The sequence below is a fragment of the Panthera onca genome, chromosome A1 (assembly GCF_046562875.1).
Source record: "Panthera onca isolate mPanOnc1 chromosome A1, mPanOnc1 haplotype 2, whole genome shotgun sequence".
Lineage (NCBI taxonomy): Eukaryota > Metazoa > Chordata > Mammalia > Carnivora > Felidae > Panthera > Panthera onca.
Genome location: NC_138339.1, coordinates 223,244,274 through 223,261,889, shown reverse-complemented (window position 1 = coordinate 223,261,889; position 17,616 = coordinate 223,244,274). Strand labels below are relative to the sequence as shown.

General features: G+C 39.5%; 1 long non-coding RNA gene across 1 annotated transcript in view; it reads right to left on the bottom strand.

Moving 5' to 3' along the window:
- LOC132682149 (uncharacterized) overlaps positions 1–14,836 on the bottom strand; it is a 46,969-nt gene extending 32,133 nt beyond the window's left edge. Inside the window, exons 1-2 of the long non-coding RNA XR_009611505.1 lie at positions 14,782–14,836; positions 10,382–10,425 (exon numbers count right to left, since the gene is read on the bottom strand). This is a non-coding gene — a long non-coding RNA (uncharacterized LOC132682149). The remainder of the gene's footprint in view (positions 1–10,381; positions 10,426–14,781) is intronic.
- Positions 14,837–17,616: the final 2,780 nt, after the last annotated feature.

Genomic DNA, 17,616 nt, shown 5'->3' with positions numbered 1-17,616 from the left:
CAGCTCTTAGCGGACCTAGGGCTTTTAAGCCTCATTTTTACCCCTTTCCCTTGTACTTGATCCGAAAACGTTAACCTGAAAACTCACAAGTGGAGAGGACTATCTCCAGTCTTCAAGATCCTCGCGTAAGACAGTTTTCTCTACTTTGACCTGAAGTTAGCATCCATCCATAGTTACGATTTGTTTTCGAATTTTGTGGCATGCAGCATGTTTTCCAGCTAAAATCTACCGCCGGCCAAAATATTTTGCTCGATTAAAAGGGAGGGGAGTGTGCATCAGCTCAAAATTCAAACAAAACGAAAGAAATTGCCTATAATTTTGTTTCAAGAGGGTGCTCAGTGTAGGTCTGCAGCGCGGATGATCATGCCAGTCGTCAGCAAGAGTTCCGTAACAAGCGAGTCCTGGGAGCACCTTCCGTTTCCATCTCCTCTCAGAGTTTCTCTCTCTCTCTCTCTCTTTCCAAAAAGAGGGCTTTTCGGCGCGTTAACACTCATATGCCCGAGTAAAATGTAACAGGGCCAGGCCAGCACTCCTACCCATCCTCGGTTCTCTGCCGTCTTCTCCAAACGAGGATGCCATTGAAGAGACAGCTGACTAGTTATCAGGAGGCACAACAGGAACCCCAAGGAAAGTCAGGTTCGTGTTGTCCTGATGTAATTCCTGACGCCCTTAATTAAATCATGTCCAGAGACATTAAATATTTCAGCAAAGTCTGTTTCAGCGTGCTTTACCTCTTGAAAGACACTAATAGGGAATGGTCTTCTCAGGTAAATGAAATGTAGCTGTGCTGGTGGGTAGGGCAGACACGGTGCATGCAGTTTTAATTAAACGTTCGCCTAACCGTATAAAAAGACAGTGATGGATCTTCATAGCGCCTGGCAGCTGCACCATCCTGCAGTCATTCTTTAATTAGCATGCTGGCGAGTTGAAGAGAAAGCGGCTTTAACTCAGGAGCAGGTGGCTCTTCCGAGTGACAAGGGGAATGGCAATTTCTGTCATGTTTCCTTCGCATGGAGCTTTCTGGTCCGCAAGATCCCCGAGGACCCCCGGCCCGATGAGACCCGAGGTGGGGTTTAATATCTTCTGAAAGCAACCCGTTCCGAATCTGGTTCCATTAGAAAACGTCTGACTCGCGAGCTTCCAGAGATGAATTTCCTCGGTCTCTCCCTGCGCGTTTCTCCTATTCCATGATGAGATTGGCCTTTCGGCTGTTAAAAGCCAGGCTTTATAAAAATTTATAGTTTCTCTGAGGCAGATAAAACTGTCTGTCAGATCCAATCTAGTCTCAAATGACAACCTAGATCGGACTTTTAGTATACGTGCTGCCGAAACGAGCACTGGATCAGGTTTTAAAGTTCAGGAACCATGAACCCCCGTGTCCCTCTTAGCTGGCAATGGGCTTGAAAGAAGAAGGGAGGAAAAGATCTTTGTTTTTCACAGATGTTGTTTTTGAAACAAAAGGAAAAGTTAAGGAAATCCTAAGGAATAAGAAAAATAAGAATGTTCAAAAGTGACTGTGTGCTGTGGTTCTTAGGGGCCTGTGTTTAGAACTTTTTTTCATACGTAAATGCTCTTCCCGTGGGCCTCTAGCTCTCCTGGGGTGGCTGTGTTGCCCCTGGGAAATGTTAGATAATGAGTTTAATTCACTTTACATAGCTAAGATTGACCGAATCAAAAATGGAAACTTTATCTGTTTGGAGTAGGAGGGTTATATCTCCATTGATTTTCAGGTTTTCAAGTATGAATTGCAAACAAACTAGTCCAAACCAATGATGTGCAGCCCAGGGGCTGAGCCAGTTTTGGATGTTGGTCTTTCAGACAGCGATATTGTTCTGTCTTCCTGGTGTTCTACTGTTTTTAGATCCAGAGACCATTCATTGCTTATTCACAGAAAACAAACAAACAAACATATATCACATCTAACTACGTGCCAGATAGGTGCTGCGGATCCAAAGACACATAGACCTTTGAACTTGAGGAAATCTCCATCATGAGGTATATAGAAAGATGGGTAATCATAAACACAAGAGGTATGATGAGATCTATAGTAAAGACACAGGCAACTACTTTGTGAACCAGAGGCAGGAACAGAACATTTTTCCAGGTATCATGCATAAATTGACATTGAGTTTGGTTTCTTTCCCCCACCCCCCAGCTTTACTGAAGTATAACTGACAAATTAAATTGTATATATTTCTAGTGTGCAACATGAAGTTTGGATGTACATGTACATTGTGAAATGATTACCATAATCGGGCTAGTAACATTTCCATCACCTCAAATAGTTACCATTTGTGTGGGTGTGTGTGGTGAGAACACTTAAGATCTATTCTGTTAATAAGTTACAAGTGTACAATACAGTGTTATTAACTAGAGTCACCACGTTGCACATTAGATCTAAAAAACTTACCCTGCATAGCTAAAGCTTTGCACCCTTTGACCACCATCTCCCCATTTCCCTCACCCCCAGACTCTTGCAACCACCATTCTACTCTGCTTCTGTGAATTTGTTTTTTTGGATTCCATGTATAAGTGATATCATGTAGTATTCATCTCTTTGCGTCTGGCTTATCACACTTAACATAATGCCCTCACGTTTATCTATGTTGTCACAACTGGTAGGATTTCCTTCTTTTGTTTCAAGCTTGATAGTATTCTAGTGTATATATTTATATCACATTTTCTTTCTTTTTTTTTTTTAGGTGATCATTTATTTATTTTGAGAGAGAGAGACAGAGAGCTTGAGCAGAGGAAGGACAGAGAGAGAGAAGACACAGAATCTGAAGCAGGCTCCAGGCTCTGAGCCGTCAGCACAGAATCTGACACGGGTCTTGAACCCACGAACTGTGAGATCATGACCTGAGCCGAAGGCAGAGGCTTAGCGGGCTGAGTCACCCAGGTGCCCCTATATCACATTTTCTTTACCCCTTCATCCTTCAACAGACACTTAGGTTGTTTCCATATTTTGGCTTAGTGTGAATAATGCTAAAATGGACATGGGAGAGCAGACGTCCTTTTGAGATACTGGTTCTGTTTCCTTTGAATATACATCTAGCAGTGGGATGGCTGGATCATATGGTAGTTCTATTTTAATTTTTTGAAGAACCTCCATACTATCTTCCATGATGTCTGTATGAATTTACATTCCTGCCAACAGTGCACAAGCATTCCCTTTTCTCTGCGTCCTTACCAACACTTGTTATCATATTTTATCTCCTTGATGATAGTCATTTCAACAGGTGTGAGATGATACAGCACTGTGGCTTTGATGTGCATTTCCCCTGATGCTTAGTGATGCTAAAAACACTTTAATTAACTGTTGGCCATTTGTATATCTTCTTCCAAGACATGGCTATATGCCTTGCTCATTTTTAAATCGGGTTCTTTGTTGTTTGCTATTGAATTGTTTGAGTTCCTTATGTATTGGATATTAACCATTTATCAGATGTATGATTTACAAATATTTTCTCCCATTTGATAGGCTGTTTGTTCACTCGGTTGATTGTTTTCTTTCCTGGGCAGAAGTTTAATTTCATACAATTCCATGTGTCTTTTTTTTTTTTTTTTTTTTTTTTTTTAGCTTTCCTTGCCTATGTTTTGGGGATCATATCCAAAAAATCATCTAGAACAAATGTCAGGACGCTTTTGCTTTATGTTTTCTTCTAGTAGTCTTATAATTTCAAGTACTGTTTAAGTCTTTAACCTACTTGGAGTTGATTTTTGTATGTGGTGTGAGAGAAGAGGTCAATTTCATTCTTCTGCCTGTGGATGTCCAATTTTCCCACCGTTTATTGAAGAGGCTACCCTTTCCCCATTACGTGTTCTTGGCACCTTTGTTGGAGATTAGTTGAATGTAAATGTGTGAACGTATTTTTGGGCTCTATTCTTTTCCATTGGTCTGTCTATATTTTAATGCCAGGATCATACTGTTTTGATTATTGTAACTTCATAATACAGTCTGAAATCAGGAGGTGTGATGCCTCCACCTCTGTTCTTCTTGCTCAAGATGTCCATATGAATTATAACCAGTGAGGAATATTGGTCCAGCATTGCCAGATCTCTCCCTTTTTTTAAGTAAACATTCAGAGTTTTAAAAACTCTTGAAGTTCCCTTCTGGGAACTTTTCACGGAATTACACCTCCACCAGGCAAAGCAACATTTGCATTCATTACATGCATTCATCACAACGTGTTTGAAAGAAAATGGTAGAGAAAAATGAGGAACTGTCCACAATGAAATTGCTCAATAAATTTTCTGAGCTTTTAGATGAATGCAACTAATTCAAACTTAAAGAAAACAGAACATGTCTGCAAGGTGTATTCATCTCACATGATGCCACGTGGCAACCATCAGCTATTGGAGAAATGCTAGCTTTCTATTTGCTGGTCCTTTCTATCTCCATTCCTATCAAACACATCTCCTGCTGGCAGTTTTGGGAAAATGGATGATCATTTAGGCATACGCAATCCACCTTGGAAACTAATGTTCATGTTAAAGTTAAGTTTTCTTCAGAGTTAGCACCTTGGAGGCAGATTTGACTTGAAATGCATTCACTTTGTACCTTTTGAGAAGCTATTTACACTTGCTAGTGTTAATAAAAGAAAGCATTTGGCTATACAGGGAAAAAGCACAGACTTGTGTTTATTCAATCAGTACAAAGACGACTTCAGAAAGCCTGGAGGGGTGTGGGGTGGGGGGTGGGCATGTAAGATGAAGGATAAAGAGAAAGAAAACCCTACTCTACCTAATAGAAAGATGCCAGGTCAGGAACCCAGGTGCCCAACAAAGCATCTCTTACACCTGAGAGTTTTCTCAATTGTGTTGTAAAATCTAGAATCTTATCAGGACACATTTAATCAAAGAGAATTCCTCGGTATACACTATCTTGCTACTCAAATACTGGCTAACAAAAAATGAAATGTAAGTACAGTGAAATAAAGGGTATGCGTACTCTGAATTCTACAGAGGAATGGCTATGCTTATTAGAAACGTGATTACATTAACCTTGGAGACCTAGTCTATCTTTCTGACAGCAATTTAGCTTGGTCCACAACAAGAGATGTTTACGTCATAAAAATCTTCTCAGGGTACTTCACTGGAGAAAATATATAAGTGGTCTTTTATATAAAAAGATACTCTATTTCACTCATAATAGGAGAAGCACAAATTAAAACTACACCAAGATACCATTTCTTACCTATCAGTTTGGCAAAAATTCAAATGCTTAGCAAAGAGGCATTCCTCATACATTACTGGTAGTGCAAAATGGTATAACCACAAAATTAGCCTGGGTTCCCCAGAGAAACAGAACCAATAGGATGTATGTATATGTATATGTATATGTATATGTATATGTACGTGTACGTGTACGTGTACGTGTACGTGTACGTGTATGTGTATGTAGGTGTGAATGTATGTATTTTAAGGGATTGACTACCATGATTATGAGGGCTGGCAAGCCCTAAATCTGCAGGGTGGGCCATCAGGCTAGAGACCCAGGAAAACCTGATGCTTCAGTTGAAGTCCAAAGGCTGTTTGTTGGCAGAAATTACCCTCTCGCTCAGGGAAAGTCAGTCTTTTGCTCAATAGAGGTCTTCAACTTATTGGTGAGGGCCCACCCACATTCTGGAGGACAATTTGCTTTCCTCAAAGCCAAGCAATTTAAATGTTAATCTCACCCAAGAAACACCCTTACAAAATCACACAGAATAATGTTTGACCACGTATCTGGGCACCATGGCCCAGCAAGCTGGCACATAAAATTAACTATCACAAACATAACGTAAGAGAATTTAACAGTATCCAGTAATACCACATATGCATTTACCTTTCTATCCAACAATCTCCCTTCTGGGACTGTATTGTGAAGGCACCTGTCCACAACATGAATCAATTTGAAACAACATTTGCACAAAGTTACTAATTACAACATTGTTTGAAATAACAAAATATTGGAGAAAAACTGGGACCATTCTGAGAGAACTGACTGAATAAACTATAAGATAGCCATATAATAGATTGTTAGTGAAAAATGAAAAATACTAAGGTAGAGCTCTATGAACTGGTATAGCATTATTTTCAAACTATATTCAGAAGCTAAAAAAAAAGCACATTGCAAATAAATATATAGTATGCTACCTTGTATAAGAAATAAGGGGGAATTGGGCCCCTGGGTGGTTCAGTTGGTTAAGCCTCTGGCTTCAGCTTGGGTCATGATCTCATATTCATGGGTACAAGCCCAGCATTGGGCTCTGTGCTGACAGCTCAGAGCCTGGAGCCTGCTTCGAATTCTATGTCTCCCTCTCTCTCTGCCCCTCACCTGCTTGTGCTCTCTCTCAAAAATAAATAAACATAAAAAAATTTTTTAAAAAAGAAATAAGGGGAAATTATATATATAACATACGTATGTAAATATAAGTATATATATATATATATATATATATATATATACATACCTATATATGTTTGTGTAAATACATATTCACACACACACATATATACATACATACACACTCAAAAACACACAAACACATGCTTAATTTTTCAAAAGAAACTTGGGAAGGATAAGCTAGATACAAATAAAATGATGAGCTATAGAGGGTGGGTTAAAAATCTTTCTGGGATCCAAATCCAAATATTATTCTTTTCCTTGATCCTTCCCTGAACCATGTACTTTACAGCTGTGGATCTGTGCCAACTCCAGTATCTTCCTGAAATTTCAATGCAAGCAATCATTTGCTATTCCTTGGGAGAACAAAAAGTATTTAGTGACTGCCATGAGCCAGGGATTCATGAAATTCTATCACCTTTCACAAGTGCTTAATCAAGATCTCAAATACCTTGAGTTGCCTTGTTATTATTGAGGCCTTTTGTTTTCCTAAGCTCTTCTGATAAAGGAGACTCCAAAATAGATTCTATTTATCTTTTTGCTTTTTTGGGGAGGCGGCGTGATTCCAAAAAGACACCACATATCAAAAGAAAATGCAAAATTATCAGCTAAAGTTTCATTATTTGATGCCCAATTTACCTGAGGTATCAATCTCTTATTTCTAATCGATTACAAACCATTCCAAACTTCCCTAGGCCAGTTACCAAAAGAAAGTACTAGAAGAATCTCTGTTCTTACTGGCATTTTTAAGGGAGTAGAGACGGAAGAGATTCAAGGTTGGGAGGCCATTAGAAGGCTAAGAGAATAACATAGCAAATATTTCTAAGGGCTTGAACTAAGGCCATGGTAGCAGAGAAAAAAGAGAAAAAGATTATGGAGATACCTAGGTCTCTAGCTCAAGTGGCTAGGTGGATGGTTAAATTATACTTTGGTATCCCCCTTCACAGAAGGTGACCATCTTGATTTATGAGCAAAATACTAATGCCAGAAAGAACCACACAATAATAAAGATGACTTTTCAAAAAAAAAAAAAAAAAGAGAGAGAGAGAGAGAGAGGGAGGGAAAGAGAAATTATGCACAACTTTGATTTACTGGTTCTTTAGAAAGTAATTCATGGGTGAAAGAAATTACAGAATGTTCCTTCCATGCTAGGATGAAATATAAAACTTGGCTTTTGTGGTGTGAAAGGGGTGGTGGGAGTTGGATGAATTCCGAGGTCAGCAGTATCAATTTCGACGTCCAAACACTTGGGAACTCCCTGTTCCAGAGCAACAAAGGAAAATGGGGGGCCTTATAACATCATGGCTTCCCTGCGCAATTGTTTTGCTTTATTTGGAACCTTCATTATATATCTAATTTCTTTTCCATGGAAAACACTGATGCTTGGAAAGCAGAGCAGTGTTGATAGTTTTAGGGAGAAAATTACAGGCTTTCTATCATTGCTTGTCTGTCCTAGGAAGAGTGATGGGCACATCCCATGAGAGGAGGTGTATGATCCACAGGAGCACACAAACACAGCCTCTGCTTTGCAGATTCAAGTTATGGCATAATTTCAGTCAATCAGAAAATGATGTGGCACAAGTTAGAGTCAACCCATGCCTTCATTGTGTCTACCCAAAATGTTCAAGCTATTTTGTTGTGGTAGATTTTTATTATTTTTCAAAGTATCCGCTGCTTCTACCCGAGGTAGAGGCCTTCCTGTGGGTTCGTTCCTTCTGTGTGGCTCCATGCAAGAGGACTGTGCATTCCTGCCCTAAGCAGGTACAGCTGTGTAATGTATTTTGGCCAGTAAAATGTGAGCGAAGTCATGTGTGTGTTATTTCTAAGCAGAAGTCTCCAGAGCTAGTACAGAGTCCCCATCTCTGTACCCTCCACTAGGAGACCAGTAAATCCAGACAAGAGCCTTTCTGACAGACAGGATCCCTGAGTGAAAATACGGAACAGAGCCTCAGCTGCCCCATGATGGCATCTAAGGTGAGCCATAAATGTAGAGGTCTTTGTTACTGCAGCATAGTTTAGCCTAAGCTGACAAAATCGCATAACTTGTTCTATCAGTCAGCTGTTGCTATAATTATGCAAAGAGTTGAAAACCACAAAATCTCATCGTGGTTGGTACCAAAAAATAAGCATTTATTTCTCACTCTTGTCTGTGGGTTGACTGGGTGCAACTGATCTAGGCGGGCTTAGCTGGGCCTGGCTTCAGGCTTAGCTTGAGTTCAGATCTGCTCTGGGTATTACTCCTTGAACAAGGCCAGAAGGCTACGCTGGACAGATTCTTTTCATGACAAAAGGAAAGAGCACAAAAGGAAAATCACCAGCCCATAGGCATATTTTAAAGTCTTTATTCTCATCGCATTCAGAATGTTCCTTTCGCCTAAGCAAGCCCTATAGTTAAAGGTAACATCAGTGAGACAAGGATCCTGTCTCTTGTAGGATGAGCTGTGAAATCCCATGACTAAGGTGGTAGAGAAAGGCAGGGGTGGGGTGAAGAGTGGAGAACAATAATGCAATCCACCAGTGGTTTTGAGATGGCAGATAATTATGCAGCAGCAGGTCTGAGTGGGCATCCTGGGTGCTCTGGATGCTTCTAGCATGATCCACACCATTGCCTCCCTGCCCACTGAATGTGTACAACAAGGGCAGATCCAAATTTTGTGGGACCTAAAACTTCTACATTATGGGGTGTCCTTTTCAAGTAAAAGAATACAAAATACCATGAGAACTCATTGGTAGCTCCCCATGGGGTCCTCAAAATGGCACATGCACGTGAGGGTCTTTGAAACTTAGGCTTCCTTACCTCACATTAAATAGGACCCTGCTCACAGGCTCACCACCATTATCTTCCTTGAGACCACTAACTTTAATCTCATTTTTATACTTGCTGATTTATGTCAGTCAGTCCTCAAGAACCTGGGAATTTACAGGTCTATTTAAAATTGGCCCTGCCCCCTTTTATTTCCTACTCCTTTCCTGCTTTCCTTTTCTCCATAGAACTCATCATGGCCTCATATACTATATATTTTATGTACTTATTTGTTTATCTATGTCCACCAAAATAGGAACTCCATGAAGTAGGGATTTTTTAAATCAATTTTGAACATCACTATATTCTTAGTGCTTAGAACAGTGCCTGGCATTTGGTGGGTTCTTAATAAATATTTATTGAACACATGAATAAAAGAAAGACTCATGAACTCTGGTATTTGCATTCTAAATCATACTGGGAGAGAAAACAGCTTGAAAAGTAATGTATATTAACCATATTTACTAAAACGGAGCTGGAAGGTACCTTGGAGATCACAGACCAACCTTCTTACTTTATAAATCGGGAAACCAGGGCCCAGAGGTTTAAATTATTTGCTTCAGATCACTCGTGGAATCAAAATTCAAACATAGCAGTTAGGATGTTTTCAACGGGAAGTAACACTAAGCCCAAGTAAAGCAATAATTGCTTTAAATCATAGCATGGTTCTTGCCTTGTTCCGTTCTAAGGAATTTTCCAGCATTAACCCCCTTAGTGCTCATGGCAACTCTATAATGAAGGTGTTAATAGCCCATCTTACACATGGGGACACTGAGGGACAGTGCCTTGGAGTAACTGCCAAGATGACCTAGTTAGTGAATTACCAAACTGGGCTTTAGACTTGGGCAGCCTGCTTTTAAAGCCCATGGTCTTATCTGACTCAGACTGGCTTATTAGAGAGAGTATATGGGCTTAAGTATGTGATACATCTGATGCAGCTCAGTCTGGTGGTTTAGCTCTCTCACCAGATTTCCTTTGCTTTCTGCCCTCTGTATTCCAGTGTTGGCTTCATCCTAAGACTGGCTTCCCTTGAGTTCCCACAACAGTGGCCAGCAGCAACTCACATCATACATGTCCATCTTTATATCCAGTATGGAGAAAACATTCTGGCAATATTCCTGAAGCTATCTTGTTTCTAGCCTTAACTCACGTGCCCCCATCCCCAAATCCAGTCCTGGCTATTTTGTTACCTTGGCTGATGGACTTCAGGCCCGGACATACATAACGCAGATGTCTGTTGGGAAGGGAAGAAGGGGGTTGGAAAGGCTGTTGTGTGAATTTACCTAAGTTAGTTTGACTGCATGGCAAATGTTGTGCTCTTTGGTAAATATTGGGACCTCATTTAAGAGTCGGAGGGGGCTATAATTCGGTCCTCCAATATTGCTTCCAGGTAGAATGCTACAATGACAGCAAGTCTCCAACAAAATCTCATCCAACATATATTTAGCAAGCGGGCACACACACACACAAAACTGTCACACTGCCAGGTTGTAGCTCAGGAAAGTTCCAATATTTGTCTCAGACCGGTGGCTTCTGTCCTGGCTGCACATTAGAATCATCTGGGAAACAGAGATGGTTTGGCTCATGCCTCACCATTTAATCAGAATCTTTGGAGAGGGACTCAAATGTCACTGTTTTTCTTTTTATTATTATATTTTTTATTTGAGTGCAGTTGATACACAACTGCATTACATTAGTTACAGGTGTATTAGTGACAACATTAGTTACATTAGTTTCAGGTGTATTACAGTGATTCAACAAGTTTATACATTATGCTATTCTTTTTTTTTAAATATAATTTATTGTCAAATTGGCTTCCATACGATACCCAGTGCTCATCCTAACAAGTGCCCTCCTCAATGCCCATCACCCACTTTCCCCTCTCCCCCAACCCCCATCAACCCTCAGTTTGTTCTCAGTCTTTAAGAGTCTCTTATGGTTTGCCTCCCTCCCTCTCTGTAACTTTCCCCCCCCCCCTTCCCCTCCTTCCTGATCTTCTGTTGAGTTTCTCAGGATCCACATATGAGTGAAAACATATGGTATCTGTTTTTCTCTGCCTGACTTATTTCACTTAGCATAACACTCTCCAGTTCCATCCACGTTGCTACAAAAGGCCAGATTTCCTTCTTTCTCATTGCCACGTAGTACTCCATTGTGTGTATAAACCACAATTTCTTTATCCATTCATCAGTTGATGGACATTTAGGCTCTTTCCATAATTTGGCTATTGTTGAGAGTGCTGCTATGAACACTGGGGTACAAGTGCCCCTGTGCATCAGCCCTCCTGTATCCCTTGGGTAAATTCCTAGCAGTGCTACTGCTGGGTCATAGGGTAGGTCTATTTTTAATTTTTTGAGGAACCCCCACACTGTTTTCCAGAGCGGCTGCACCAGTTTGGTTCCCACCAACAGTGCAAGAGGGTTCCCGTCTCTCCACATCCTCGCCAGCATCTATACATTATGCTCTTCTCACTAGAACTGTAGATACCATCCTCCACCACACGATGTTATTACAATATCATTATGTTCCTTACGCTGTGCCTTTTATTCCCATGACTTGTTAATTCCATCAACCATCAGTATTTTTAAAGGGTCCCAAGGTAATTCTACTGTGTAGCCAGAGTTAAAAACCACTGCTCTGGGCACTTGCAACTAGTACATATATGAAAGTCCCAACAATATTCTGAAGGTAGGACTAGCTTGCACAGGGCCCTTTAGGCCCCCAAATGGCAGTCTCCAGTGTCTTTATAATCCTGAACTCTACCAATTTTTTAAAAAATGAAACTTACACATTTAAAAATGATATGTAAATTTTTTTGTCATAAGATTTAGTAATTGCTAAGGACCTAATTTCTGGGAGGTTGAAAATATTTGGCATTTTAAAATAAAATGGTTACATTATTTTTCAAAATGTAGTATATAGAATCTAAATACCATGAATTTATAACATCACCAGCCATTACAAAAAGAAGAACTTCTTCAATAGTAAGAAGTTTTATAGTATTCATCTTTCTCTTTGAATTTGTTTTCATTTTCTTCCCTTATAGATTTTCATCTTAATTTATTATATTTTATGCTTGAAAGGGCTTCAGTGATCAACATATCATAATAAAAATACATGGATACAATTAAATTTTAACTCAAGAATTTTTTCCTTCCTGGACTAAGCTGTCATTGCAATTACACTAAAATTAATAAAAATATCATAAACATATTGCACATATTTTGTTAGAAAATTATTAAACAGAAGATAAAATTTTATTATAATTGTATTTTTTCATAAGATAGTTGGAGATTTAAAACATTTATTTCGTATATATCTACATATATTCATGTATATTTATTAACTAAAATGAGACAGGATTCAGGACTGATTTTCTTCCTATTTAGCATTCTAATAGACAAAATTTCAGAGAAAACTAATTCATATAAATGAATGGGAATCAAAGGAGTTTTGTTATAGGAATGTCATTCAATTCTTTGAACTCCTTCTCAATTATGTGCCAAAAATCACATAGTGATCTGTCCTCGAAATTAATTTTGATCATCTTTCTCTTTCATCTGACAACTTGATTCCATCCTCTTTCAGTGTTTTGAAAACAATAAATTAGAAACCACCTGACCCGTAAAAGTACTTTATTGGTAAATAAAGTACCAATTCTAATATGCGGAATTTTTTTTTTTTATCTGTCATCCAGTGTCTTTACATTGCCAGCCTCCATCAAAGAATGTGCTATTATGAAGTGTGCTATGGCTGAGAGCAGGGGGGTATCGTGGGTGCTGGCACAGAGCCCCTAGTTCAGAAGGGTCCCACACTAGGTTTAATGCTCTGCTGTGAATGTCTTGAAAATCTTAATAATTTTGGAAAAAGTGGCCCCACATTTTCATTTGCACAGGGCTCCACAAATTATGTCCCTGGTCCTGGAGGAGAAGTCTGCTTTTCTTTTGTGATAGAAGAACATTGCAAGAGTGGTGACAGAAAGGAGTGGAGACCTTCAGCAGGCACATTCCCAGGCAAACCCATTTTAGAAAAGAGTACAAGAGAAACGTAAAGATCTGGAGGTAGATTTCCTTAACATCCTTTGGAAAATCTTCTCATACCTCCAAGGGTACATGTGGCCCCGATTGAAGACCACTGCTCCCGTCGTCCAGCAGGCACGTGGCATGACCACCGGACCTGATGGATTTTACACTTCAACTCCTGAAAGAGACTGTGCAATATTCCCAATCCACATTACCTGATTTGAGCATTACTCACTTCACCATTGACAAGTTATTAGTAATGTCTTATAAGCTACCCCAGTAGACCCCCTCGTGCATATTTTGGTAAGGATATTTTAAAGTGAGTAACCACCTCTAAAAGTGGGGCATGAAGTCTTGATTAGAGAACTTCAAAATGCTATGTAACTATGTTACAGATTGAGATGGATTTGTGCCCAATCATCTCATTGTTTTTATACTACTTTAAATTGCCACACACACAATATTAGAGCAGCCAACAGATGTCCACTATATCAAGCTCAGGCTTTCTGACTCCAAATGTAATGCTATTTTTTTTTTTTAATATGCTGTGCTTGTGATCCAGAGAGAATATGGCTCCCTAGGAGAGCATAAAGGAAAAGGGGCTGTGTCAGAGTCCCAGACGGGACTATATAACAGACGTGGGGCGTCTGCCCAGTTCTGAGAAGCTTCTTAATTCACAGCAACCTGGTTTTCATTCCAGGATTTGTATGTTGTTTGTACCATATCAAAAATAAGTGATTTATTTGATTAATTCTGCTCTAGATAAAAATATCATGTACTAGAGTATTTTTTTTTCTTTGAATACATTTGAACAAATACCTAAAAACATCTTAGGAGAAATGTAGGACATTAGAGACAAAACGGAGCAACTACACTCCCGGCAATAGAAGAGAAATAGAAGTAATGTCCCTGGTAGTGGTGAGAAAAAGTGAAACAACTAGGTTACACTGGTTCTCAGTGACAGAAAGAGAATCAAAATGAAAGCTATTGACATTTAAGCAGGAATTGAAATGAATGCCACCTGTACGTTCTTGTACCTAATGCTTACTAAAGACGACCCTACTTGAAATAAGATGAGTTGGGTTTTAATCTTCGATCTACAATTTTATATGTCACTGAACTTCTCTAAGACATAATTTTTGCTTCTATAAAGTAGTTCTAAATATGGTGTCTCTTCCTGGTGTCTCTTATGGGAGTGTTGTAAATTCACAGGAGAAAATACTCCACTATTTTGCTACTAAACATGCAACTCGTAGGAGTTTCTCAAGGTACTAATTCAAAAATATCATATGTAAATACAAATATATATATTAATATATAATTTTATAATTATTAAAATAAATTTACATATTATTTTAAGCTCACACTACATATACAGAAAGTTAAATCTAGTTAATTATAAGCAAATACCATCACCCTTTTAAAGATTAAATTCAGTCAATAAAAAAAATCCCCTCACCCTTCATCTTCTTTCCAGAATAACATGAAATATCCAAGAAACTTTTTTTTTTGGTAACATTGAATCTCAATTCTTATTTATTTATTTATTTATTTATTTACTTATTTACTTATTTATTCATTTGTTCATTCATTCGTTTGAGAGAGAGAGCTCACATGAGCAAGGGGCAAAGAGAAAGGGAGAGAGAGAGTGCAAAGCGAGGGGTGGGGCTCAAGCTCACAAACCCTGAGATTGTGACCTCAGCAGAAGTCAGATGCCTAGCCAACTGAGCCACCCAGATGCCCCTCCAAGAGACTTTTATTTCATTTAAGAATTTTGTTTGGAGTACACATACTGTATTTAAGTGCACTTTGAGTATATGTCTGTGTATGTATATACATGGTTAAATGATCACTGATAATGTCATTTAACTGCTCAACCAAAGTATAGGACCTTATCTCCCTGTACATCCTATATCTTCCTCCATTTATAATATAGTGTCTTTAAATATCCCCTCTATATACATTTATAACTGCATCAGAGAGTGCTATGACTTTTGCTTAAACAGTCAAACATAGTTTCAAAAATTCAAGAGGAGAAGGAAAGCCTATTTTATTTACCCATGGTTTTACTTGCCATGTTCTTTTTTCCTTTTTGATGTTCCAAGTTTCTTTCTTTTTGTTTAGGGAACTTCATTAGACATTCTTTTAGGTCAGGATAGTTCTTTGGTGAAAAATTCTCCTAGCTTTCCTTCATCTGAGAATGACTCGATTTCCCCTTCACTCTTGAAAGATATTTTTACTGGATACAGGATTCTGGCTGGACAATGTTGTCTTGTTCAACCCTTAAAAAAATGTCACACCCCCTCCTCCTGACCTCTAGGGTTTCATTTGAAAAATCTGCTCTCATTCTAATTGTTTGACCTATAGATAAGGCATTTCTCTCCTTCTCTCCCTCCCTCCCAAACACTCCCACCTTCTGCTTTCAAAATTTTTTTCTTTGTTCTTAGTTTTGGGAAGATGGTCTGTGACAGCTCCCGGTATGGCTTTTTTCAGTTTATCCATTTGAGATTTTCTGACATTCTTCAATCTGTAGGTTTGTGTCTTTTTCCCAATTCAGGAACTTTTTGGCCATTATTTCTTTGAGTATTTTTTCAGCCCCATCTTCTTCCTCCTCTCCTCTGGGAGGGCTGATGACACAAATGTTAACTCTTGTATTATAGCTCTATGGGTCCCTGAGGCTTTTTTGTTCTTATTATTTTAAATGTTTATTTATTTATTTTTGAGAGAGAGAGAGAGAGAGACAGAGCATGAGCAGGGGAGGGGCAGAGAGAGAGAGGGAGACACAGAATCCGAAGCAAGCTCCAGGCTCCAGCTGTCAGCACAGAGTCCAATGTGGGGCCCGGACCCAAGAAATGTGAGATCATGACCTGAGCTGAAGTCAGAACCTCAACCAGCTGAGCCACCCAGGTGCCCCTGTTCTTATTAAAGTCTTACCTTCCCTTTTATTCAGATTGGATCATTTCTATTTTTTAATTTTTCAATCTTGCTCATTCTTTCCTTTGTCTTCTTCATTTAACAGTTGAACTCATCTACTTTATTTTTTTTGTTTTTGTTTTTGTGTTTTTGTTTTGAGAGAGAGAGAGAGAGCGAGCATGAGTGAGGGCAAGCTAGGGCAGGGGGAGAGGAAGAAAGAGAATCTTAAGTAGGCTTGAGGCCCAGCTTGGAGCCTGATGTGGGGCTCGATCTCAGGACTGTGAAATCATGACCTGAGCAGAAATCAAGATCCAGGTGCTTAATCTACTGAGTCACTCAGGCACCCCAAGAATTTTTTTTAAATTTTGACTATTTTTCAGTTCTAAAATTTCCATTTGGTCCTTTCTTCTATCTTCTATTGCATGCTTTGCTGAGACTTTCTGTTGTTTTCATTTCTTTCAATTCTGCTCATAATTGCTAGGATTTTTATGATAGCTGCTTTAAAACCTTTGCCAAACAATTCTAGCATCTCTGTCATCTAGATACTGGCATCTTTCGATTTTTTTCTCATTCAGTCTGAGGAATATATATTTCATTTCTGGTTCCTTGTTGACAAGTAATTTTCTATGGAAACTTAGACAGTTTGAATTTTATGTTGTGAGACTCTGGGTCTTATTTAAAGTTTCTGTTTTAGGTGTTTTTTGCTGACAGCACTCTAGCAGGGGAAGGAGGAGAGGGGCCATCTGGTTACTGCAAACAGGGATAGAAGTCAAGGTTCCTCACACAATCTCCATTGACACCAGAAGGACCCCTTGTTACTGCTGGGTGGGGCTGGGAGTTCTGGCTCCCCACCAGGCTTCCAATGACACTTCCCTGCCCGGAAGTGGTTGAAGCATCTCTTCTTAGGTCCACCAACACCATCGTGTGGCGGGTGGCTCCCTACCACCGGGTATTGGTAACGTCCTGTTTCCTCGTTCTGTTCTGATACCATCACAGTGGGGCATCTCATTACTGCAGGTCGGGGTGGCAGTCCCAGCCCATTACTTGGCCCTTTCTGATGCCATTTGGATGATTGTGTGAAGGGTCTTGGGGACCTCATTACAGCCTGGTGAGGAGGGAAACTCTAGTCTTCCCACTCAGCTTTTATTGTCATGGGTGAGGGATCTGGCTAAAGTAGAACAATTATTATCTAAAAATGTTCTGTCTAGGGGCACGTGGGTGGCTCAGTTGGTTGAGTGTTGGGACCCTTGATCTCCACTCAGGTCGTGATCTCACGGTTCATGAGTTTGAGCCCCTCAAGGGTCTCTGTGCTGACAGCGTGGAGCCTGCTTGGGATTCTCTTTCTCTCCTTCTCTCTCTGCCTCTCCCTGCCTTGCTCTCTATCTCTCTCTCTCAAAATAAATAAAAATAAACTTTAAATAAATGCATAAATAAAAATATTCTGTCTTATTGATCTTCCCCTTACCTGGTTCTTTGGCTAGAGAGAGCAG